This window comes from Ovis canadensis, chromosome 12 (assembly GCF_042477335.2).
Source record: "Ovis canadensis isolate MfBH-ARS-UI-01 breed Bighorn chromosome 12, ARS-UI_OviCan_v2, whole genome shotgun sequence".
Classification (NCBI taxonomy): domain Eukaryota; kingdom Metazoa; phylum Chordata; class Mammalia; order Artiodactyla; family Bovidae; genus Ovis; species Ovis canadensis.
Genome location: NC_091256.1, coordinates 41,398,264 through 41,425,833, shown reverse-complemented (window position 1 = coordinate 41,425,833; position 27,570 = coordinate 41,398,264). Strand labels below are relative to the sequence as shown.

At 40.0% G+C, this 27,570-nt stretch overlaps 1 protein-coding gene and 1 non-coding gene across 2 annotated transcripts in view; both read right to left on the bottom strand.

The window, feature by feature from the left end:
* SMYD3 (SET and MYND domain containing 3) overlaps positions 1–27,570 on the bottom strand; it is a 756,573-nt gene that overhangs the window by 709,152 nt on the left and 19,851 nt on the right. The gene's annotated exons all lie outside the window — the stretch shown is intronic.
* On the bottom strand, positions 12,520–12,646 carry LOC138416701 (small nucleolar RNA SNORA18). Its single transcript, XR_011247821.1, has one exon. It is a non-coding gene; the product is annotated as a small nucleolar RNA SNORA18 (small nucleolar RNA).

Here is a 27,570-nt window from a genome sequence, read left to right as displayed (position 1 = left end):
TATCTTCCTGCTTTAGGAACCAAATTCCCCAAAAGTGAGAAGCATGAAATGCAGGAATAAATTAAATAAAATGAAAAGCTCTCAGCTAAACCTCTTATTTATGCTTTCCAGATGCTACTATCCTTCAAGATGGTAATAAGGAGAAGATGGGAAACTGCCCTCAATAACAACCAAAAAAGGGTAATTACATGAGGTGAATGATATGTTGACTAACCTTACTGTGGTAAACATTTTGCAAAATACACATGTATCATTACATTGCACATTTTAAACTTTCACAATATTCAACTATATATTAATACAGCTGGAGGAACGGAAATGACCAAATACCAGTTGATGGATTCCTGTCAAAATATGTCTCATCAAACCCAACAGAGATAGCAGGAGTCAGTGTTCTACCAAATAATTTGGATCTTCTCTCCAACAATGTGACTTGCTTCAGGAAAAGTGGACTAATTCACAAACCTGGTAAGTAATGCACCTGTAGGAACTTGACACTGCCATCCCTCTGAAGATGACCAAAATATGATAGCATCTACTTTCAGAATTGTGTCAAATACCCTGCTAATAACTCTTGCTCTGGCACAGGGATTCAGTGCTGATACTAAAATATAAATTAATGGAAGAAGTTCTAGAGTTTGGAAGAGATATTGGAAGGACATCTGTCACTAAAACACTGGGAATCAATGTATATCATTCCTTTATTTAGGCCAAGAGACGCACAATGTTTGACAAACTAGAGTTTTCATACAATGTAAGATGGCTTCTTTTTACCTTGACAAGAAACACCCAACATGCCTTGTTAAAAATTTATACATTGTTAAAATCACTCTTTTGATATATAATTCTATAATTTTTTTTAATGCATAGAAAGAAAAGCTCTATCATTCCCCAAATTCTCTTGGGGTGCTTCTCTGTACTTAATCCCTCTCTCCATCCCTTACCCCTGCCAAATGGCTTGTTGAGAGACTGTGCTACCCCCCACTGCCATAGTCCACAACCACAGTCATCTGCCTTTCTTCATTAAGTCACTACACATGGCAGCCTTTCCATCCTAAACCCAGCACCCACTAGCCCATTGAGTACCTCCACAGTCCATCACTAGAGCAAAGGGGAACTTGTGGAATCCGGGATGGCAAGTATAAAACAAGCCATGAAGAATCAGGAGTACTGTCACATTTGGCCGATCTCTTTGGCCACCCACTGGAGCGGCCTCTGCTGCTGGCCATCTGCTCTCCACTGTCACCACCTCCATTATCAAGCACACCTCCCAAGCAGGTGAAGTCTTACCAACTACTTCTTTAATCTGGGTCTTTTTCCTCTTCCCACAATTTCCCTTGGTGGAAAAAGCCCTAAATATTATAAATTTCACTACCTCATAGTCTAGACGTGGTTGTTAGGATATCAAAAGAAGCTAAAGGACAGATGCAAGCTGTTATATATAGGATGGATAAAAAGCAAGGTCCTACAGTATAGCATAGGGAACTATATTCAATATCCTGTGATAAACCATAAAAGAAAGAATGTGAAAAAGAATACATATATGTGTAACTGAATCACATATTTTTTGCTGTACAGAAGAAATTAACATTGTAAACCAAACTATACCTCAATAACATGTTTAAAAATAAAATAATTTTTTGTTAAAAAATGAAGCTAAAGGAATTCATAAAAATGGCTGATCCAAGGAGGCAGAATATACTAGGCAAACCTAAAACAGTCTGTTGCACCAGAGAAAAAAATATGTGTTCAAAAAATATGGAGGAAGATCAAAAATACAGGAGCCAGATTTAAGGGGCTCTTTTAGTCAAATCTGTGATAACTTCAACGTCTAAGCAAAAAGAACAATAATGGATTGTAACTCACTGAATAAAATCAGCTTTTTTATTTTTTGAACCTATCATACTGATACCAACAGATAATAAGTAATTGAGAAGCGGGAGCTCTTCCTTTGAAGAGAATAAACACTTAAAAGTATGGAGGGAGTAAAGGAGTTTAAAAATCGTTATTTTACAACCGTCACAGTAAATTTTGGTTCCGACAGGAACCAATCATAAAGAGGTGCTAAACATATGGAGAAAAAAAAAGATGAGGATTAGACGTTTCCATGGTCTCAAAGTATCTTCCCCACCAACTGGCTTACGAGGTACAAGGGGGACAATCGTAACTACTTACCCCAGGCAGTACCTTGACCGGGTGATGAAAATTTTATCAGTGAGGAGCACAGGGACACTGCGTGCCTCCCGACATGAGACCCTGAGAACACAACAGCGTTTATGTCGCCCTCTGGTTGCTGCTGCTGCTGCTAAGCCACTTCAGGGCGCACCATGAGGAAACACCAGACAGACCGTTTTAGGAACACACTAAAAAACAACCACCCTGCCTTATTCCAAAATATTAACGTCATAAAAATATTAATGTCGTAAGACTAAGAAAAGCTGAGGGATATTCCAGGTTAAAGAAAACTACCAAGCAATAACAACCACATGCAGTTCTAGCCTGGATCTTGAATGGGAAGGGGAAAAACACACAAAGGACATTATTAGAACAATTGACAAAACTGGCAATATGGACTAAAGATACAAGTATTGTTTGAATGTTAAGTTTTCTTGATTTGATTGAGTGTACAGTGGTGATAGAAGAGAATATTGCTGTTCTTAAGAAAGACACAATAAAGTATTAAGTAAAAGGGACATTACGTGTGCAGCATACTCTCAAACAATAGTGTGTGCCAGTGTGTGTGTGAGAGTGTGAGTAGAGATAGAGGAAAAAACAAATATGATAAACCTAATCTGGTCCCATCACTTCATGGGAAATAGATGGGGAAACAGTGGAAACAGTGTCAGACTTTACTTTTGGGGGCTCCAAAATCACTGCAGATGGTGATTGCAGCCATGAAATTAAAAGACACACACTCCTTGGAAAGTTATAACCAACCTAGATAGCATATTGAAAAGCAGAGACATTACTTTGCCAACAAAGGTCCGTCTAGTCACGGCTATGGTTTTTCCTGTGGTCATGTATGGATGTGAGAGTTGGACTGTGAAGAAAGCTGAGTGCTGAAGAATTGATGCTTTTGAACTGTGGTGTTGGAGAAGACTCTTGAGAGTCCCTTGGACTGCAAGGAGATCCAACCAGTCCATCCTAAAGGAGATCAGTCCTGGGTGTTCTTTGGAAGGAATGATGCTAAAGCTGAAACTCCAATACTTTGGCCACCTCATGCGAAGAGCTGATTCATTGGAAAAGACTCTGATGCTGGGAGGGATTGAGGGCAGGAGGAGAAGGGGATGACAGAGGATGAGATGGCTGGATGGCATCACTGACTCGATGGACGTGAGTTTGAGTGACCTCCGGGAGCTGGTGAGGGACAGGGAGGCCTGGCGTGCTGCGATTCATGGGGTCCCAAAGAGTTGGACACAACTGAGCGACTGAACTGAACTGAATGTAGCAAAGGGTTAAAATCTGCTAAACTTGGATAACAGACATGTGAGTCTACTGTACTATTTCTTCACTCTTCTATAATATTAAAATTATTCCAAAATAAAGCTTTTTGAGTGGTTTAACCAATTTAAAAGCATATTTGAAACTAAGAATGCATTCACACTTTGTCTTTCATTTCAGCCATAATTAGCAAACTAATAAAATATAACTTCCGATGGAAACGATCTTTATATCTGTGACATAAAGCATAAATAAATATTTTATGAGAGGATTAAAGCTTCAGCTAGCATAGAAATTATGCACTGGTACTCAGCTTATTGTTTCACTTGGATTTCATCTGGGGCTCATCAGGGGTCCCCTGAGTAAGATTAAAACACTTTATCTCTTATCTACAAATAGATTATTACATTTGGATATAAAAGAAGTTCTATAAAAATGGAGGAAGACAGCTCATAAAGTCAACTAGGTTAAGAACTGCACAGGCACCAAATTTGGCTCCTAATCTTATTAGCCTTTAAAAGCTAGTTAGCAGGAAGCCCAATTCAAATACAGAAAGTGGAGAACATTCAGACCTATCTTGGGAAATAAAAACTTAAGTTGTTACTTATGAAGTCTTATGCTATGGATGATTCTATAAAAATATGTAAGCACTGAACTAAAATGCCTGATTTTAGTTTTCCAATGATTCCGATGCTCTTTAAGTAATAAAAAAAAAAATGGGAAGAATATAAACTAAAGATTAATTACCCAGCACAAGCCACGGGAGCCTCAGAAAAACACACACACCACAGTTCTACAAACCCACTCATCTAACACTCAAACGGAAGCGCCATGTGTAATTACAAGAATCAGAGGCTTTCAACCATATGAAAAAGAACTCAGAACAGTGACAGGCAGCCCTTTCTGCAATTTAATGAGTGGATACTCCTCCACAATTGAAGCACGTTTTCTTCTGTCTTTAAATTTTTAATCAAAGTAATATATACCATATGGTTAAAAAAACTGAAGGAGGACCAAGGGCTCCGTTCTCCTGTTCCTAAAGGCAATCATATTTAACCATTTCATTTTAGGGGTTTTCCTGCAGTTACTCTCAGTTTTCTAAATAACTCATTTTTTCCAATATTTCTTCATTTATCACCTCGGAGAAGGCAATGGCACCCCACTACAGTACTCTTGCCTGGAATATCCCATGGACGGAAGAGCCTGGTTGGCTGCAGTCCATGGGGTCGCTAAGAGTCAGACAGGACTGAGCAACTTCGCTTTCACTTTTCACTTTCATGCATCGGGGAAGGAAATGGCAACCACTCCAGTGTTTATTGCCTGGAGAATCCCAGGGACAGGGGAGCCTAGTGGGCTACGGTCTATGGGGTTGCACAGAGTCAGACACGACTGAAGCGACTTGCAGCAGCAGCTTAACTTATCACCTACAGGTATCTGTGAGACACATCTGATAGGACTGATGCTTTAGTTAACTTACACTTGCCATAAACACCCTCTCTATTCCTCTCGATGTGTATCACTATTTTCAGTTTGTTACTTTTTAGATATTCTACCAATTTCTTTTTTGTTCTATCAAATACAAAATACTTTGATGACTCCTTCACAAAACAAGACTATCAGAACCTGTACCCATTCTTCTCCATCTCCTCCCAACTTCCCTCAGCTCTGCTTTATTTTTGTCCTACATTGTTAAGATTTAAAATTCACATTCCAGGGACTTCCTTGGCTAAGTGGCTGGACTCCATGCTTCCAACGCAGGGGCCCTGGGTCCTATCCTTGGTCAGAGAATTAGATTCTGCATAAAGGAAACTAAGACCTGGTGCAGCCAAATAAATAAATATTTTTTTAATAAAATAAAATTCACATTCCATTATATAGCCATAATTTTATGCGTCTTTTATGCATTGTCTGTAGCAGTGGTTCTTAAACTGCAATGTGAATCAGAATCACCTGGAGAACTTGTTAAAACACAAGACTTGGACTTCACCTGGTGAGTTTCTGATTCTTCAGATCTGAGATGTCACCTGAATCTCCACAGTACTAACAAGTTCCCAGGGATGCTTCTGGTCCAGGGACTCAACTCTGAAGACCACTTGTCTAAAGGATAATTCTAAAGGTAAAAACCAATAAAGGACATTGCTCAACAAAGGGTCAAAAGGTACGTTAAGATTACACTTGTCTCACTGTGTCTCACTGTGCACACTGTTCACCGAATCCATGGTAGACAAGACAAGACATGAGCTAAGAAGAAGCTGGAAGAAAATGCGAGGAGCCATAGGAATTGCAGACATGTTTAGTCTCTGCTGGCTGGCACAACAGCTTGTAGCAGCAGCCATAACATAACCTAACAGCAGGCACCCACAAGGGCTTTCCAGGTGGAGCTTACATATGCTTACAGAACAGAAAGCTGCCCGTGGCCAAGCGAGTACCTCATGACGTGCATGGACAGCGCTATAAGTGATCTCAGCTATTACGTAATCATTTACAAAACGTGGGGCAAGGGAACTTGGCCATGCCATGTTGGCTCATTTGCTCTTTCCCTACCCATTTCATTCTCTATGCTTATAAGGTCATGACCCTTTTGCTACTAGAAAAAGAATGCTCCTAATGCCACAATACAATACCCTTCCTGGCTACTGCCAGTTGCTCCAAAGCATACCAAGTTTTAATTTGATTCATATTTAGATCAGAATTTATTGCATTATTTCCCCCTTTGGAATTTGCTTTCCTTTATGTTTTTTGTGCACTTTTAACTCACCTTATCTATAGCTTAGAGTAGAAAACAAATGGCCTTCTCTTCTACTTTGAACCAAATGCATATTATAAGCAGTCATCCTGACATTTCCCTGCCCTACAGGTAGTCTCCTGGAGCTGAGGCTAGAGGTGGGAACTGAAGACATACATTTGAGAATCATCAATTTACAGGCCATGTTTTAAGAGACAGTCAGTCAATCCTAAAGGAAATCAACCTGAATATTCATTGGAAGGACTGATGCTGAAGCTGAAGCTCCCGATACTTTGACCACCTGATGCAAAGAGCTGACTCACTGGAAAAGACCCTTATACTGGGAAAGATTTGGGGCAGGAGGAGAAGAGGGCGACATTGGATGAGATGGTTGGATAGCATCACCGACTCAACAGACATGAGTTTGAGCAAACTCTAGGATAGCAAAGGACAGGGAAGCCTGGAGAACTGCAGTCCATGGGGTTGCAAAGAGTGGAACACAACTTAGCATATGAACAACAAATCTGCCTCAGGCTTATAAACTTGGGTGTAAACTTGGTAATAGATCTGGCTCAGGCTTCCCCAGTGGCTCAGTAGCCAAGAACCCACCTCCAATGCAGGAGACGCAAGAGTCGTGGGTTCAGGTTCAATCCCTGGGTTGGGAAGATCCCCTGGAGGATGGCATGGCAACCCACCTGTGTTCATGCCTGGAAAATCCCATGGACAGAGGACCTGGCGGGCTACAATCCATGCGGTTGAAAGAGTCGGATATGACTGATCACGCGCGTGCACACACATACACACACACACACACACACATAAACTTGGTGATAGATTATCTCAGGTTCACCTTTAGTATCACAAAATGACAAAGAACACTTGCAGACTGAATATAAAAATTTACTGCTTATTGACTCCCAGCTGTCCTTAACCCCAAAGGAGAAGAAAGTGAGATTCCTGGTTAGAAGGAATGCCCCACAATCTCACTAAGCTGTAAAGCCTATACAAAAAGGAGGAAAGCAGGCCACCATCTCAGCAACCTGTCAGTCACCTATGACACTGACTCCTTGAGCCTCTTCTGGTCAGATGAGAAACAGCTCTTCTACACAGTGAGGAGGTCTTAGCGGGTGAGCACATTCCCAGGTGCTCCAAAAAAATCCTCAGGATTTCCAGCTGCCAACAAGTGTGTCCAAAAGCTTCCCTCTCTATCCCCCACACCAACATACACACTCATCTAAAGTTCAAACTAACACTTAGAAAACCAAAAGCAAACTGCTCACAGTTTTAGAACCGCAGATTTTAATTTGGCCAGTCACTTGGTGGTCATCTTAAGGGAGTCTCATGATATCATATCTAAAAGTCAAGGAAAATGAAGGCCTAGAAGGACTGCCTCTACCACAGAAGATATTGAAATGCGTGAGACTGAACCAAGTTCCCTAAGAAAAATGTTCAGAAAGACAAGAAGACCCAGGTTGTACCTGAGGAACTCCATTTTTCAAGGGCAGGCAGAAGAGGCAGAATCAACAAATGAGACTAAGAAGTAGATAATGAGATAACAGGGAAAACAAGAAAGTGTGGTATTACATGCAAGTCAAGAGACCTAGGGATTTTAAGAATAAGGGAGACATTAGCCATCAGGGAAGTGCAAATTCAAACCACAAGGAAATACACTTCTAACCCACTGTGATGGCTACAACCAAAACACAGAGAACAGATGTTGGCAAGGATGTGGAGAAATGAGAACCCTCCACATATGTTGGTAAGAATGTGCAATGGCACTGCCACACTGGGAAACAGTCTGGCAGTTCTTCAAACGATTAAACATACATAGCTCAGAAATTAAACACGCGTAAAAAAACATGCATGATTCAGTCCGACACATATTCCCAAGAAAAATGAAAATGTCCACACAAAAATTTATATTGGGACTGTTCACAGCAGCATTATTTACATATTATAGCCAACAGATTGGAGCAGTGCGAGTATCCATCAACAGACGAATGGATACTCGAAATGAAATATATGCATGCGATAGACTATTATTCAGCCATAAAAAAGAATAAAGTCGAGATATGCAACCACATGGATGAACCCTGAAAACATCATACTAAGTGAAAGAATCCAGTCATAAAAGGCCACATATTGTATGATTCCACTTATATGAAATATCTACTGCTGCTGCTGCTAAGTCGCTTCAGTCGTGTTCAACTCTGTGCGACCCCATAGACGGCAGCCCACCAGGCTCCCCCGTCCCTGGGATTCTCCAGGCAAGAACACTGGAGTGGGTTGCCATTTGCTTCTCCAATGCATGAAAGTGAAAAGTGAAAGCGAAGTCGCTCAGTCGTGTCTGACTCTTAGCGACCCCATGGACTGCAGCCTACCAGGCTCCTCCGTCTATGAGATTTTCTAGGCAAGAGTACTGGAGTGGGGTGCCACTGCCTTCTCCGATATGAAATATCTAGCAGAGGCAAATTTGTAGAAACAGAAATTAGATTCAAGGTTACCAGGGGCTGGGGAAGAAAGAAGAGAGTTACTAGGTAATGGTTACAGAGCTTCAGTCCAGTATAATTGAAGCAGTATTGGAAATAGATAAATTATGGTATTTTAGCTACATTTCAATTTTTTAAAAAAGGATAGAACAGGGGACTTCTCTGGTGGCACAGTGGATAGGATTCCACCAGCCAATGCAGGGGAAGTGGGTTCAATCCCTGGTCCAGGAGGATACCACATGCCACATGGCAACTCAGTCCACGCATGGCAACTACTGAAGCCCTGGCCCTAGAGCCTGGCTCCACAACCAGAGAAGCCACCACAACAGGAACCCAGCACACCACAGTTAGAGAGGAGCCCCCACTCCCCACAACTAAAGAAAGTCCACACACAGCAATGAAAGCCCAGGGCAACCAAAACAAATACAGAAAAAAGGAAAGGACCAAGAAGTCATGGGCAATTGCTCCTATATGGGGCAATCCTCCTGCCCATGATAACTAAAAACTCTGGGCAAAATATTAAAAAATCAACTACCAAAGGCACTGGAGAGCTACCAAAAGCAGAGAGAAAATCACAGGAGAAGACCAAAGTGTGGGGAGATAGGGAGTCAGGGGTTATACCTGGAAGAAGGGAATAGTCCTGGGTGAATTTCCAGGTTGGTTGGTTGGTTTGAATGACTTTTATTCTGAAGGCAGGTCCCAGTTTGTGCTATGCAGGACAGCTAAAATTAAGATTAAAATTCACAGACTTACTGGCTTGAAAAAACAGAGTTTGGGGCATCTAAAATAGCTAGCAAATGAAGGGAAGAAACGAAAAAAGAGAGATTCAAAGAGAAGAGCACGTGTCCCCCAATTTCTAAGTATGAACTCTACCATAAGTTTTGGCTGACATTTAAAAATTACACATGGATAGGGCAAGATGCCGGAGAAGGCAATGGCAACCCACTCAGTGTTCTTGCCTGGAAAATCCCAAGGGAGGGGGAGCCTGGTGGGCTGCCGTCCATGGGGTCGCACAGAGTCGGACACGACTGAAGCGACTTAGCAGCAGCAGCAGGGCAAGATGCGGGCTTCTCAGGTGGTACTAGTGGTAAAGAACCCACCTGCCAAAGCAGGAGATGCAAGAGACACAGGCTCAATCCCTGGGTCAGGAAGATCTCCTGGAAAAGGAAATAGCAACTCTCTCTGGTATTCTTGCCTGGGACAGAAGAGCCTCATGAGCTACAGTTCATGGGGTGGCAAAGAGTTGGACATCACTGAGCAACTGAGCAGAGCAAGACGCAAGCAGCTAAAATAAAGCTAACAGAAATGAACAGAGATTTCAGCTGCTGCCCACTGCAGAGGAGAGAGTCTAGAGTTAAACTATTGTAACTAGGATCAAAGCCATAAAGGTTTCAGAGCCCTAAACACAGTGAGATGGTATCTGAAGCCTTAGGAGATGACATTGCCCAGGGCCCTCACTTATAAAATAAGTCTGAAAGGGCTTCATGTTATCATCTCTAATCAGATGATAATGGCCTGCTAGGAAGAGAAAGGTATTAAGAGGGACTAGAAGCCAATTCCACAGTGCCATAGGAAGTTAGTCAAGTCTGCTCAGGGAAAAAGGAATACTAGCATGCCCGACACATATCCGACATTTCTGATCTAAGAGATCAAAATCATGTTTTCTGTACACCCAATAAAGCTAATACAGAGGCCTGTATACCATGGACTCACTCTTCGTTGATGACATAACCACTTCTATGTGTTTCAATGTTCCCTGCTTCTGCTCTAAGATAAATAACCAAGTCTAGGCCAGAACAAAAAGAACTGTTTCAGGGTTTACTTCTCCAAAACCCAAGTGTAGTACCTGTAGTTTTGTCAGACCATTTTTTCTCTTCAAACACACACACACACAGTGTATGTGTGTACAGGTAGGTAGATCCAGCTACATAAAAATAAACAAGCTTGTGTTTGTGTGTGTATGTGCGCATGTGTGTCTGTTTAGACAATGTTGGCTGCTGTGCAAAAAAAGAGAAACGTTCAAATTCAAGTTACACACTGAAGGAACAGTTGACAATATTTGTTGTTTAATTGAATGGAGAAAATGAAACAGTTCTATTTAAAGATTTCCCATGTTTTCTTACAGCTTGATTATTACTAAAGAGACAAATCAGAGTTTCTTGTCAATCTGGTCTCCTCTTATTAATCTTTTCCATTCCCTTATTTAGCATGTATCTTAATGCTTTAGTTAATCCTTTTACACTGCTTAGGTTCTGGTAATAAGGAAAATCAGTAAACTACAAGTCTACAGTAAACAGCAAGTCTAACTTGCTTTATATCTTGGAGACTACTTTAGCAGTCTGGGTCTAGAATATATTCATAGTAAATCTGATTTATTACGGTACTATTTATTTTATTATACATATTTTTTTAACTGAAGAAAGTATCTTGGCTCCTTATTACTTTTGTTGATGGGTATTCTGTTCATCTCAGGGAAGAAAAATCTTTTATGACTAGCTCTATAAATCACTACTCCAGGCTTATTTCAGAACCATTTTTCTAAAAACATTGTTTTACAGCTTCACTTGCTTTTGGCTCAGGACATCACTCTCTAATAGGTCTTGTAAGGTTCAAAAAACATTTTTCTGTACTAAAGTAGCAGACACACACTATGCACTGAAAGTCCAAGACCCATTTGTGACCTACATGACTGGTGAGTTTGGGAAGCTAGACACAAGTGGCTCAGTCCCTTCAGAGTTCTTTCCTGGGGTAACTCGTCCATGTCATAAACTGCAGAGAAGCAGGTCCTGCCCCTCAGGAGAAAGCCTGGGGTCATTCAGTAATGCCAAGAGACTAAGTTGGCCTCTGTTGCCTAATCCTGTGGAGGCCAACTGTTGCCATACACCAAAGTCATTTTTTCCAAATGGTCTATCACTGATAAGGCTGAGGTTTTGATATTCAAAACAAAACAAAAAAATCTGTAGGGCCAGCAAACTCAGTATACCATAGGCCTACCAAAAGTTCCCAAGGTTTATTTGTAACCTAATCCTGAAAAAAAATAAAAGTGAAAGTGTCAGTTGCTCAATTGTGTCTGACTCTTTGCAACCCTATGGACTGTAACCCACCAGGCTCCTCTGTCCATGGGATTCTCCAGGCATGAATACTGGAGTGGGCTGCCATGCCCTCTTCCAGGGGATATTTTCAACCCAGGGATCAAACTCAGGTGTCCTGCAATGCAAGCAGATTCTTTACCATTTGAACCACCAAGGAAGCCCAACCTAATTCTATATACGCTTAATCACTTTTAACACCTAAATAAAGTAAAATAAAATACAAAATATTCTAATTCTATATTAGGGCACTTTCAGCATTTTTTTTGTTGTTGCACAAAGTGTAAAGGGTTTTTTAATTATGCATAACACAGACCAAATTTTATTTAAGCCAATAAAGTTTTAAGGAATTGCACACTTTCTGATTCTTTCTACTGCTTCACCTTAGTTCCTCCAAAGTCATAATCTTCAAGGTAAGACAGCCCTTTCAAAAAGAAGTTTTGCTCAATCCACAGCTGTCACGTCAATCAGCACAAAATTCTTTCATCTCTTTGATCTCCAGTGGAATACAGACACACTTCAAAATTTCCCACCTAAGGAAAAAGATTGTAATCTTTGGGATCCAATTTCCTGAAGCAATTTACTTTAGGACCATGGTTAGGGTCAGGAGATAGATCTGCTAGTTCTGAATTTGACAGTCTTTAAAAATATATTAAATTCAAATCATATTCACTCCTAAGCTATCACACCTTAGAACAGTACGGATTGTTGAGATATGCCAATATCTAAGATTTTAGAAGTTTGCCTATTACGTTTTTCATAGTTTATTTGGCAGCTCTGTCTTGTAATTCTTTCCCACTGACCTAACAGTTCTATGAGTAAAGGAAACCACACAGTTACTCTATGAAGCATTTCCAACAATGCAGGTTTACAGATAAAGCCCCATCAGGACAAACCTCAAAGGGGCACTTTCAGCATTTAAACTTTGCAGTCTGTAGTTTTCTCCCACAGACAAGACAGACATACATTTAACACAGTTCTTACAGAAATTTGGCTTGACTAGTCTTTTTAAAAACTAATATTAAATAATTATTAACAGCAAAACTTAATTCTACATATAGAATTATAAAATGTAGGCACTAGGTTTTTTTCTTCTCTAATATGTATAGAAGATTCCAACATCTAAAGCAGAAGTCAACAACTCTTGGAGGTTAATGGAGGAAAGAAGGTAGACAGGAAGAGGTGGGGGGAGGAAGAGAGTCTGCAGGTCATTCTCCCCCTTCCTTTCTTCCACCCTCTTTCTAAGAAGGTACAGTTTTACGAGGCAATTCAGGTAGAAAGAAAACAGCCCTATGATAACCTTAAGGTGTTGCCTTTGGTACTTTTGGCAAAGATGGTCAAATCCTCAACTACAACCTTCTGGTGATTTATGGGATGATTAAAGTTCTTACTCTGAATTTGTATTTAAATTGATTTTATTCATGCTCAAAAGTTATAAGTTATCTACTTCTCACTTTGCTATTCCATGACAAGTAACACTGATACAGAAAGATAATCATAGTATATGATCCTAAAGCTATTTGTAATACCTTCACCAATAAATTAATAATGGGGTTCATGGTAACAAACATTGGCATTTTACCCTGTAATTACTCACGTGCTGCACATAGTGTACCCCACACCTTAAAAATACCCTGCTAATTCTAACGAAGCACTTCCTGTGAACTCCATTCCTCTAAGCACTGCACATATACCATTATTATCTCTGTTCTACAAACTAGGAAACTGAAACTTAGGAGGTTAAATAAGTTGCCCAAAGTCACAACATTAGAAAGTGTCAGATTCACGTCTATAGCTCATGTTCAACTGGTGCTTTTCAGACTCTGAGACACACACAAATCACCCGAATACTTTGATTAAGCTGTCTAAGGACTGGGTCTGACATTTTACATTTCCAAAAGGCACCAATGCTGCTGGTCCACAGACCACACTTTTGGTAATAAATTCTAGATCACTTCACTCTGCTACCCAACTATACACTAGAGAGGATGATATTTAACTTAGGATCCAGTGACCTAAGCAAAAAGGCATTTATATCCTAACTCTAAGTACTGAACCAAGGCGCTGCTTTCAGTTTATGTGAAGAGTTTCAATTTACAATGAAGTTCTAGACCCAACTAAAATACACTTGATTTGTGCAATGTCTTTTTTTCTATTCTTAGGACAAAAGCCTATTTCTCCTATTCCCATGCAGATATACAGAAGAAAAACAACTTTTTTTTTTTAATTAGGGGGAGTGGGGAGGTAGACAAGCTTTTACGACTTGGCATTTGACTGAACATTACACATAAGAGCAGACACATCATTAAGACACAAAGCTCTTGACTACTCAATTCTCAAATATGCCACAAAAAGCTTCAAAGACAGCTTGTCTCTGGATTTCTCCTGCTCAGCAACTTTTTAAAGGCGGGATTACAAAAAGATATTGTTCCAACTAGTCATGCTTGTCTACTAAAAACAACACGCTTAAAGGCCTTGCACTTAAAGACACCTCTGACACGAACTGAAATAGACTTACTTGTTTGAAATTAGACCAACGTTAAAATATGGTTAATTCTTAATATACTTAAACCTCATTTCTCTTTCTCAAAATCAAGCCATTTCTAAAAATTATCTTGTCTCTCTTGAGGGCTACCCAGGGTTTTCTGTGTTCATGCACTCTATTTTTCCTCTCTATGTAATATTTGAATAAATATAATCAAGGAATTTATTAGATTTTGAAATTCAAATCTGGTCTTATGAACCAAATTACCTATAGAACTTTCTCCAACAGGTACCTTTTTTTAAAAAGAGTACTAAAAAAAAAAAAAAAAAAAAGCACTGCCTTTTAAAATCACCTTTCAATATAAATATATTCTAATGTTCTTTTTGAAATGTAGAGAAACTACTTGAAAAAATAAGTAGCAGGGACTATATTTATGGCTTTCCTACCAGCAACTAGGTACAAGTTTGGCAATTAGGCAGATCTGGATTTCTATTCTGGGTTTATATCCGCTGTTAGTGACTGTGTGACATAAGGGCAGGGTTATCTAAACTTGCTATGCCATAATTCTTGGTTTTTCATATAGTAAGCACTCACATAATTATTATTGCAGCAGATATTATAGAACCCTTTATATTATTAAAGAGAAAGTTAAACTTCACGGAATTTATGCAACTTGTCGAAGGTCACATAATAACTGAAAAAAAAAAAATGAGTAAGTGAGCTCTATCTGACTCCAAAGCCCATGATATCTCCTCTGACCCAGGTATTGCATTTCCAATGTAGAGTTATTGATTGCTTACCAGAGATAACAAGTATTTCTCACACGCCAAGTAGATCTTTAATTTTAAAAAGCCTACACCTCTACTGTATCACAAGTGCCACCGACATCTACAGTATTGGTAGTAAGACAACCAACTATCAGATATCAACTAACTGGATGGGAAAAACATAACGGTGAATCTCAAGTAAATACACATTAATATGTAGCTGAGGACAAAGATGACTGAGAAAATTAGCTATTAGGCCCTCCCAGGTTTTTATTCTAAAAAACATCTGTTGAAGACCCACTATGAGAGCATAGTGCTAGAGTAATATTTTACCAAACATTATAAGAGGGATTAAGAGTAAAGATAAGGACAATTTAAAACAAGAAAAATAAACCAACTTAAACCACAATAAGAATATCTAATAGCTGATGTTTTAAGTGATTGGAGATTTAATGTAATTGCATCTGAGGATATTCACCCTAAGGGCTTTTCTGGTGGCTCAGTGGTAAAAAAAAAAAAAAGCTGTCTGCCAATGCAGGAGACTCAGGTTTGATCCATAGGTTGGAGAAAAAAAACAGCAACCCACTCCAGTATCCTTCCCTGGGAAATCCCATGGTCAGAGGAGCCTGGCAGGCTATCTAGATTGGTCATAACTTTCCTTCCAAGGAGTAAGTGTCTTTTAATTTCATGGCTGCAGTCACCATCTGCAGTGATTTTGGAGCCCCCCAAAATAAAGTCTGACACTGTTTCCACTATTTCCCCATCTATTTGCCATGAAGTGATGGGACCAGATGCCGTGATCTTAGTTTTCTGAATGGGGGTTACAAAAAAGTCGGGCACGACTTAGCAACTAAACAACAACACACTCACCTAGATACTAAGGCTCGTCTGTACAAAAGTGATAGTGGGTGAGAAAGCGTCTGTGGACATGCAAGTGCTCAGTTGTAGACACCTATCCTCTATCTTGGAGGCAGTACAAGGTCATGATTCACAGCACGGACCTGAGGGCACAAGGACCTGAGTTTAAGACCTAGCTCCGTCATTAACAGCTGTGTGACTTGAGTCAAGTAACCTCTTTAAGCGTTAGTGACCTCAACTGTCAAATGGGAATAAAAACCACACTTACTCTATACAGTTATTCATTTAACACACTTTCACTGAAGGTATACCTCACCATCTAGCATTGCACTGGGCACTGTGGATAAGGTGGGAAAATACGTGTAATGTGCTTGGCATGTGTCAAGAACAACCCAGGGATTTTTGTCAGTTTTGTCCCCTGCTGTTGCTCAGTACTTAGAACAATGACTGACAAGTAGAAGGCTTTAAATAAATATCTTGCTAAATAGTGAAGAAATTGGTTAGTGCCAGGTGGATCAGAAACCATTCCCTCTGCCACAACCCTTGTTAGACTCAGCCTTCTTGAGAATATACATATGTAAGCATTGCCGAAGAGGAGAGTGAAAAAGCTGGCTTAAAGCTCAACATTCAGAAAACTAAGATCATGGCATCTGGTCCCATCACTTCATGGCAAATAGATGGGGAAATAGTGGAAACAGTGTCAGACTTTATTTTGCGGGCCTCCAAAATCACTGCAGATGGTGATTGCAGCCATGAAATTAAAAGACACTTACTCCTTGGAAGGAAAGTTATGACCAACCTAGACAGCATATTGAAAAGCAGAGATATTACTTTGCCAACAAAGGTCTGCCTAGTCAAGGCTATGGTTTTTCCTGTGGTCACGTATGGATGTGAGAGTTGGACTGTGAAGAAGGCTGAGCACCGAAGAATTGATGCTTTTGAACTGTGGTGTTGGAGAAGACTCTTGAGAGTCCCTTGGACTGCAAGGAGATCCAACCAGTCCATCCTGAAGGAGATCAGTCCTGGGTGTTCATTGGAAGGACTGATGCTGAAGCTGAAACCCCAATACTTTGGCCATCTCATGCGAAGAGCTGACTCATTGGAAGAGACTCTGATGCTGGGAGGGAATGGGGGCAGGAGGAGAAGGGGACGACAGAGGATGAGATGGCTGGATGGCATCACTGACTCGATGGATGTGAGTCTGAGTGTACTCCGGGAGTTGGTGATGGACAGGGAGCCTGGCGTGCTGCGATTCATGGGGTCGCAGAGAGTCGGACACGACTAAGCAACTGAACTGAACTGAACTGAAGCATTGCCGGAAGTTCAAGTCTCCTCATTTGTTTTTAATAAGATTTAGAAGTCTAGTTCCTAAGACTCCATGTGAGATTTTCTGTCACATATTTATAGTGTTTTTAACTGAACATTCTGTGCAATAAAATATTAAAACATACAAAGAAGTAAAGTATGATGCACCTTCATGTATTCATCAACCAGCTTCAACAATAAGCAACACATTTTTCACTGTATTAAAATGTGTTTCCCAAATCTTAGCAAGGTAAGACTTATAAACTACCCATTTGGACATAACTATTAGTTCCTAGTCTAAGAGAAAGCAGGAGGTATAAGTTTATGCTCTCTCATACAGCTTTGGCTCTCGCATCAGCTCTCTTATAAGATGGCACTGCATAGCAAAAATAAATTTTACTACCAATGAGCATTCACAGAAAATACAGCAATCAATCCTCTCCTAAGCCCTTCCATTCTGCTATTTTGGGTCTTTCTGATAAATTAAAAGCAAATTTCAATGCAATCCAAGTAAGGTTTTTCGTTGCTTTGGTTTTTTTTTTTTTTCAAAGGATCTCTTTAAATTTCAATTTTAAAAAGAACCAACAGGGAAGCCTTGCTACACAAAGATTATGAATGTAATAAATCAGCTCCATGACTTCCCTGATGGTCTAGTGGTTAAGAGTCTGCTTGCCAATGAGGAAGACACAGGTTGGATCCCTGGTCCAAGAGGATCCCACGTGCCACAGGGCAACTAAGCCGGTGATCCACAACTGCTGAGCCCACGCGCCCTCGAGCCCAGGAACCGCAGCTGCCGAGCCCACATGCCACAACCAGCGAAGTCCAAGCACCTACAGCCTGTGCTTCGCAACAAGACAAGCCACTGCAGTGAGAAGCCTGAGCACCTCGAGAGAGTGGCCCCGCTCACTAACTAGAGAAAGCCTGCACACAGCAACAAAGACCCAGCACAGCCATGCACACATAAATAAACATTTTTTATATTAATAAATAAGTCTGCTCCAAAGACCTTCAGATCAGTATGTCAACTCCTCTCTGAGAAGCTTAAAACACTTCCATAACATCTCTCATTAAAGTGATTCTCAGTTTGCCATGAGAATCCAGGCTTCCCTGGTGGCTCAGAGGGTAAAGAGTCTGCCTGCAATGCAGGAGACCCGGGTTTGATCCCTGAGTCGGAAGATCCCTTGGAGAAGGAAATGGCAATCCACTCCAGTATTCTTGCCTGGAGAATTCCATGGACAGAGGAGCCAGGTGGGCTACAGTCCATGGGGTCACAAAGAGTCAGAGATAATTTGTGCAACTGACTCTTTTCAGTTTGCCATGAAAGGTGACGTGACACTCTGGGTCAGGCCAGGACAAACAACCTCTATACTGACGGTCTCACTTGAGGCCATTATGTGTTAAGTCATGGCAGTCCTCCTTACCGACCCAATCCTCAAAGTTACAGGCACATACTAGGCACTTTTTAATCACTTTACAAATTAATTAGTCATGTATCTAGTTCCATCAAACACAAAAGCACCCATGTGATACAAGTTCCATCAACATTTTTTTTTTTTTTTTTTTTGGTAACAGCTACAATGGCTGCTGGAAGCCATCTCATTCCCTTTCCAGGCCTAGATCATGGCCAAGTATAAGCAGGAACAACCAAGATAGGCTCTCCACAACCCTCAATCAGAGGCACACATAGCCATCTTCTCACATGTCCTAGGATAAACACCTACTCAATCTCAGTACAGCACCTTTTTCTAACAATGTGGCCAGCCCTTGAACTAACAGACACAGAAATTCAGCTGGTAAAATTAAGGTAACAAGCTACACGTCTTTTATAAACACAATAACCTAGGAGACGGTGAGAAACAAGTATTACTCCAATTTCAAGTACAAGAAAATCAAAGTCATATATTCCTCCCTAGGAGAAATGGCCCCCTGGAAAACTGCCATCTAAGAACAGAGAGAAGAAAAGATTTCACCACAAGGAAAGAGGGGCCAGGGAACCTCTAAGATTCCCAAGAGTCTATGGTTGTAAGCAGATTTCCCGAAGAGATAAAACTAGTTACCCCAAATTTCAGGTTTCTTCTGACTTAGACCATATGTTCTTACACAACCAGATTGATCTCACTGGCCCTCTCTTGAACCTAAACAAAACCCAGTTGTACATTTAGAGAGGATTTACTGCTCACAGCAACAAAAGTGATTTTCTACTACACCCACGTGACTTCTTTTCTAATGTTCCTTTTTAAGTTAAGGCAATGAAAGGAGGAGTTCTCCCTTGATGACATGTATACCTCAATTGATGCGCTTTAACATCAAACTAAGAATTAAGCTGTTGATAAGTCCTTGAAATCTGGTATTCTCATAAAACATTCACATTAATTCAAGCAAAACATTAAAGAGCATTACATAATGAGTCATACTAAACTGGCGATGAAAAGAACAACCATTAAGACACCCAGAGCATCAGTTTATCACAAGTTATCATTCACAGCATGAAAATATGTTTTAAGACTAACATCAAAATACTCACTGAGCCCCCAAAGGTACCCTATTCTTCCCTTAAATACACAGCATTTACCAAAGCATTGTTGTATGCAAACACAAAGATTGCTTTCTCTAAAATCAAAACTATAGAACTTCTTTGTTCTTTAGAAGAACAGCCACTAAGTTATCGCTATTGCTGACCTAAAGGCTTAAGGGACCATTTACGGGAAAGAAGGTTGTGTAATTATGTAATTATGTTCTCTCATACAGCCTTGACTCTCACATCAGCTTTCTTACAAGAGCGTGGAGCAAATAGGACAGCACAACAGAGAAAAAATATATATATTTATAAATACCAGCAATGAGCATTCACAGAAATTGTAATAATCTGTTTCTCTCTCTTCCCTTCTCTCTTTCTCTCTCTCTCCCTTTCATCCATTCTGCTATTTGGGGTCTTTGTGATAAAAACAAAGTCTCAATGCAGTCCAAGTAGTTTGTGGTTAATTACAAATAATATTTCATATATTAATAAATGGACCATTATTTTTTCACTATTTTAACAGATGCTATTCACAAAAAAGTTTTTAAGATAATGAAGGACAAAAAATACATAACTTTCAACCTAAAACTCTGAACTACTGGGCTAGCTACACATTACAAGAAAGGGTTTTATATGTTCATTCTTGTCTGTACAATTTTCCCTAATCTCTAAGAGAGATTATCATCGATTTTATTACATCACAGAATGTATAATTACTGTTGACATCTGACAAATTTCAAACAGGAAAGAAAAGCTTAGTTAATAATAAAGTTCATGGGCTCTGACTTCAGGAATAATAGCATTAGCTGGATGACTAGGGCAAGTTAAAACTTATCTAAAATTTAGTTCCCTTATCTATAAAATGGGAATAATAAGAATATCTACCTCATGGGGCTCCTGGGCTTCCCTGGTGGCTCAGACAGTAAACGATCTGCCTACAACGCGGGAGATGGCGAGCTGGATTCCCTGAGTCAGGAAGATCCCGGGGAGAAGGGAATGGCAGCCCACTCCAGTATTCTTGCCTGGAGAATTCCATGGGCAGAGGAGCCTGGCGGGCTGCAGTCCATGGGGTCGCAAAAAGTCAGACACGACTGAGTGACTAACACTTTCACAGAGACCTCAGGAGATTTTGTGGGATTATATAAGATAATGCATACTGAAACCCTTGGCATTGTTCCTGACATGGCAAGTACTCTGGAAATGTTAAATATCATCGTCCTCTATACTTACCATCACCATTTTGTTGTTGTTCAGTCTCAGTATGTCCGATTCTTTGCGACCCCATGGACTGCAGCACACCAGGCCTCCCTGTCTTTCACCATCTCCCAGAGCTTGCTCAAACCCATGTCCATTGAGTTGAAGATGTCATCCAACCATCTCATCCTCTGTCATCCCCTTCTCCTCCTGCCTTCTATCCCTCACAGCTTCAGGGTCTTTTGTAATGAGTCGGCTGTTTGCATCAGGTGGCTAAAGTATTGGAGCTTCAGCTTCAACATCAGTACTTCCAATTAATACTCAGGGTTGATGATTTCCTTTAGGATGGACTGGTTGGATCTCCTTGCAGTCCAAGGGACTCTCAAGAGTCTTCTCCAACGCCACAGTTCAAAAGCATCAATTCTTCGGCACTCAGCTTTCTTCACAGTCCAACTCTCGCATCCATACATGACCACTGGAAAAACCATAGCCTTGACTAGACGGACCTTTGTTGTCTAGGTTTGTCATAGCTTTTCTTCCAAGGAGCAAGCATCTTTTAGTTTCATGGCTGCAGTCACCATCAGCAGTGGTTTTGGAGGCCAAGAAAATAAAATCTGTCATTGTTTGCACTGTTTCCCCATCTATTTGCCATGAAGTGATGGGATCGGATGCCATGATCTTCATTTTTTGAATGTTGAGTTTTCACCTTCATCAAGAAGCTCTTTAGTTCCTCTTCACTTTCTGTCATAAGGGTGGTACCATCCATCACTTATTATTTACTTATCAATCACAAATAATATCTTAGGCATTGTACTGGATGCTGGATACTTTATCATAGGTTTTCTCATTTATTTCTTTCAGCAACCTCATAAGGTAGGTACTGTTGTTATTGTTATTATTATTACTATTAACCCCATTTATCAATGAAGAAACTGGGTTCAGCAAGTAATTTTTCAGGTCCATACAATTAATAAATGGCATTTTTGTTATTGTTGTTTAGTCAATATGTTGTCTCCAACTCTTTGCGAGTTTATGGACTGCCAGGCTCCTCTGTCCCTGGGATTTTCCAAACAGGAATATTGGAATGGGTTGCCATTTTCTTTACCCAGAGATCTTCCCAACCCAGGGATCAAACCCACATCTCCCGCATTACAGGCAGATTCTTTCCTGGTGAGCATCAGGGAAAATTCTAGTAAACAGCAAAACCAGAACCTGAACCAGAATGTATCTGATAACAAAGCTCCTTAACAGGTATGACATAAGTATTAACAGGTAGAAATTCCTCTAGAATGAGTAATAACAGATTCATTATCCAAAAGACATTATAGGTGACATTCACCTACAAGTAACTATACCAACTTCTGAATGCTTCAGCCAAAAACAGAAAAACCGAATTTCATCTATAGATTAACTAACTGAACTTTCATTTTTTTAAAAGCTATTTCAAGGATGCGAGTGATGATTTTGATAATATACCACATTTATATAATCCTTTGGTATATAATATATACCAAATGCATACTATACTATATATATATTATATATATACTATAATAAATTGATCTTCACTATAATCCCATGGATATAGATAGGAACTATCATCTTATTAGATGAGGCAAGTGAAAGGTCACAAGTCTGACAAGTAACAGAAGAAGGACTCAAACCTAAGTCTTCTTGCTCCAAGTACAGGGCAAATTTTTTTACCCCAACATGTAGACAAACAGGTTAATAAATATTAAAAACAAATCTCAAAAAAGAGTAACGGCTTCCCTAAAAAGAATAACGGCTCCCCCCAAAAGGAGTCCACACATCACACTCATTCTCATCCATGATCAAAAGCCTTAAAGACAAAACAGTGCTGTTCTCCAAATGACAACATTGAAAGGAGAAGGAACGTTAACACTCTTCAAAAAGGATGGCCGCGGGACCTAGAAGGAAGGCAGAGGATCACAGTCTCCAAGCTAGGAAAATAAAATTATTTACCTGTACTAAAGAAAAATAAAGAAAATAAGGTTGAAAACTATACTGAGAAATTTAATGTATATGAGGAAGAACCATCAGAATTGGTATATATTGGCAATACTAAAAGACATAGATCCTGCAATCAGAGATTCCAGGGGAGACAGAAAATTATATAATAAATACAAGTTCACATAATTAACTAAAATACAATGTAGTACACAGAATAAAAGATATATGCTATGAGTACATGGAAAAGAGAGTAACACTTTAACAGACTGGGTAATCGAGTGATCTGTTGATCTACGTAAAGAAAAAGGAAAAAAATAGGAGATGCTTCAAAATACAAGAAAAAGAGTTTCAGAAGGTGTCAGTTTGCTATAGAAATCTAAGCTCAGTTTCTAATATAGCTGCCACTTACTATGCTTTTCCATTTCCGATGCCCAGTACATGAATCATTTGACCTGTCAATAAACTGACCATCCAAAAATGCACTGCTCACTAAATCCTGCTCATTAAGGGGTGGGCTCCAAGTTACATTTAAATCAAGTTACTCATTCTGTGACTGATAAATTAATGACTAAAGACAGCTCTTACATGGCCATTTTAAAGTAGACTTCTAGAATCATCTGCTAGCTTGAGTTGTACATCTTAGCTAAAGACAACAGAAGACCTTCCTATAGATCTCCAATACTAAAAGGTCAGGTTCAAGAAAATCAATCAAAAAGCAAAGTTAAGATAGATAAAAGTGAAGTTTGCCAAGAAAAAAGCCAGAGCTAAGCAGAGAAAAAAATTGTAAAAACTTTAATCAGGCTGTTACTGAGACATGCTGCAAAAACTCACATTCAAGTAATACTTATTTCATCCCAGTAGTCTCAAATTTCAGTGCCAATAAGACAAAGTAGGCAAAAAGACAGATTCCACAGGGAATGTGTTCTTATCCTGCAGGTAAGCAAGTCTTAAAATTTGCTGCATACCAACATCACCCAGGTAGTCTAGTAAGAATGCACACTAATGTGCCTAAAATAGTAGATATTCTGAGAAACACAGAAAAACAAAATTTAAAATAAGCCCACTGCCAGCTAATTCTGATGGTTGTGGGTCATGCTTTGAGAAACAGCAATATTCCAGGCATTATACTAGGTACTCTCAGATGCGTTCTTTCACTTAATCTTCATAAAGATCACATGACATAGATATTATCCTTACTTTATGAATGAGGAAACAAACGTCCAGAGGTTAAGATGCCCAAAATTAAACAACTAAAGAGAAAGAAAAAGGACAGGAGACCCAAACTTAACTAGCGAGAAAGAAAAAGGACAGAAGAGAAATTTGCTGTATTAGACAGCAACTTGAAAGTAAACTAAAGAAGCTGAAAATCAAATATTCTTAAAATCATTAAAAAATAAAAATAATAGGAAGTCAGAGAGTTTCATTATCTTGTGTCACTCAAAGACACAGAGACATGAAAGACCAACAGTAAAAACTATACACTATTAAATAATTATTTAAAATTATCTGTATAAAAAGAATGTCTATATGTGCATAACTGAGTCACTTTGCTATACAGCAGAAATTGGCACAACACTGTAAATCAACTATACTTCAATTTTTTAAAAAAATTAAAATTATCTCTGGAGTTGACTACATGTAGGCTGAGGCAGAGAGTAACAGTACTTTGGTATGAAGTTATCTATGTTTAAAATTTACTTTCTTTGAACTTTCAGTCATCTTTAACAGATAAGTTAAATACCTATTAAAATTTATTTTGATATAAACTTCTTGGTGATTACACAGAATTATAATTTTGATAAAAAGAATTCAGCCTGTGGCCCAATATATATTAGCTCTCTTAACTGGTAGTACCAACTGACAGAGCATATTAACTAATTAAAGGAAGGAGAAAGTTTCAAAGTATAAGGAAAACGTCTCAGGAGCTGGCTGTAGACATAGTGCTCTGATAACCCTGTAAATCTCAGAAACTGAAACGCTTATCAAGCATCCCTATATGCTCAGTACTGTGCCAGGCCCTGGAAATTCACAGGAAAATAAGACTACATCCTTGTCTTCAAGGAGGCTAAACCAAATGGGAATAAAATCTAGTAAGAACCAAACTAGGAACTAAATTATGTAATATTACCTAATAACGCAGATCAATGAAGGAAATCAGTGAGAAGCAGAGCAAAAACAGTAAGTATGAACACCTCTTACATACCAAATACTTTCACACGTTATCTCTTTTAATTCTAAGAATACCTGAGAGGTAGTGCTCAAGGTGAAAAAAGCAAAGTTCAGAGCAGGAAGTCACTTCCCTCAACTCACATAACTATAAGGTACACTGGGAGGTAAGGCTGAACAGAGATGGGCCGGATAAGACAGGACCACTTGCTAATCTGAGAGAGCTCAGAATCAGACACTGAAGGGACATTTATTAAGGGAGACTATTATGTCAGTACTGCACAAAACAAACCAAAAGAGGGAAGATCTATAAAAAGATGCATTCGTCTAAGAAACTGCTCTAGAAAGAAGCTGCCCCTCACTGTCAGAGCCAGCCTGGCACGATCAGCTTTGGCTAACTAAGGGAAGGAGAAAATTTCAATGTATAAGGTGTTGGCTATAGACACAGTGCTAGGAGTTGCCCAACACTCATAGCTAGTGGGTGACGTCCCCCTGTGGAAAGTAATTCCACAAGCATCATCATCAGACAAAGCTATTCTGTGGCAAAGATGGACCAAGACAAAAAATAAAAAAGACCTCTCTGTAACCATGAACATAAAACATGAACAATGTCCAAGCCACAAAAATGATCAAACATTCCCCATCCTGGCTAACACAGGTGACTGTAGCTTCTTTATCAATCATAGTTGTAGCCTCAATTCATTCCTCATGCCTTCTCAGTTCAGTTCAGTCGCTCAGTCGTGTCCGACTCTTTGCGACCCCATGAATTGCAGCACGCCAGGCCTCCCTGTCCATCACCAACTCCCGGAGTTCACTCAGACTCACATCCATCAAGTCAGTGATGCCATCCAGCCATCTCATCCTCTGTCGTCCCCTTTGCCCCCAATCCCTCCCAGCATCAGAGTCTTTTCCAATGAGTCAACTCTTCGCATGAGGTGGCCAAAGTACTGGAGTTTCAGCTTTAGCATCATTCCTTCCAAAGAAATCCCAGGGCTAATCGCCTTCTAGGTAAGATTTAAATCACTGAATCACCCTGCTTCTTGACAGCATCCAACTGCGAGCAAAGTCTTACTTCCTTGAACCCTCTCCAAATCACTTAACACAAGCCAAATCCTACAACAAATCCCTTCCAAGATCCTCTGAGACACCCCACAATTCCCCCATGGTCTGTGAGTTATCTCATTGCAATGAATTAATAAACCTTACTTCGTTCAATGGCTTATATTTTCCTGGTAGTCTTTGGGTAGAGGGGGCACTGACAGAGACAGGAGCCTGTACTAACCCAGAGGCAGTGGGAACACAGGAAAGAAAGAGACATTTTCAGATAAGAATGAAAAGAACTAGTAACAGACAAAGAAGAAAAAAAATCAAGACATACATCGCTTGGAATACTGAAATATTATGAACTTAGAGTGGATCTAGTTAAATTAGCTCATTTCTCATAGACTATAAAAGATACAGGAAGACAAAAATATTTCGTAGGCGATTTAGAGATTAAACAATAATGATGTCTGGGTTCCAATTCCAAAGGTCCTGATTTAACAGATCTTGAGTGTAGCTTGAGCATCAGGATGTTTTAAAGCTCCCCGGTGGTTCCAAGAGCAAAGTCAAGAGTCACTATCGCAGAGGATGTTCATGACTGGGAGGAAGAAGGAAAAGCAATGGGAAAGGTGAAAAAAAGACCCAAGGAATTACTGGGGCCAAAAGCTAAAATGAAAAATCTGGCTTGAAGACTGAACAGGATTCCAAGATACAGAGCAATGAAAAATGATAAAGGAGGCACTGCACTTAACAAATGATACACAGAAACCAGATGGGACTGTGAAGATAGGCTTCAGTTCAGTTGCTCAGTCGTGTCCGACTTTTTGCGACCCCATGAATTGCAACATGCCAGGCCTCCCTGTCCATCACCAACTCCAGGAGTTCACTCAGACTCACGGCTATCGAGTCAGTGATGCCATCCAGCCATCTCATCCTCGGTCGTCCCCTTCTCCTCCGGCCCCCAATCCCTCCCAGCATCAGAGTCTTTCCCAATGAGTCAACTCTTCGCATGAGGTGGCCAAAGTACTGGAGTTTCAGCTTTAGCATCAGTCCTTCCAAAGAAATCCCAGGGCTGATCTTTAGAATGGACTGGTTGGATCTCCTTGCAGTCCAAGGGACTCTCAAGAGTCTTCTCCAACACCACAGTTCAAAACCATCAATTCTTCAGCACTCAGCTTTCTTCACAGTCCAACTCTCACATCCATACGTGACCACTGGAAAAACCATAGCCTTGACTAGATGGACCTTTGTTGGCAAAGTAATGTCTCTGCTTTTGAATATGCTATCTAGGTTGGTCATAACTTTGTGACTGGAAGTATGGCCAACTGGTAAAGACAGTATTCGGCATTAGCGGAGTCTTCAGGCGGGAAACTTTCGGTCCTCTGAGAGTGCCTGCATAACAACTACACCTACCACCACAAACAGATGTAACTGGGTAACTAGCGCCTGTTGCAGCTGTGTAGAAACAGAAGCAGAGTCCTCCAAGTCACGTTTCCTACCTCGTGTTCCCACACTGCCACC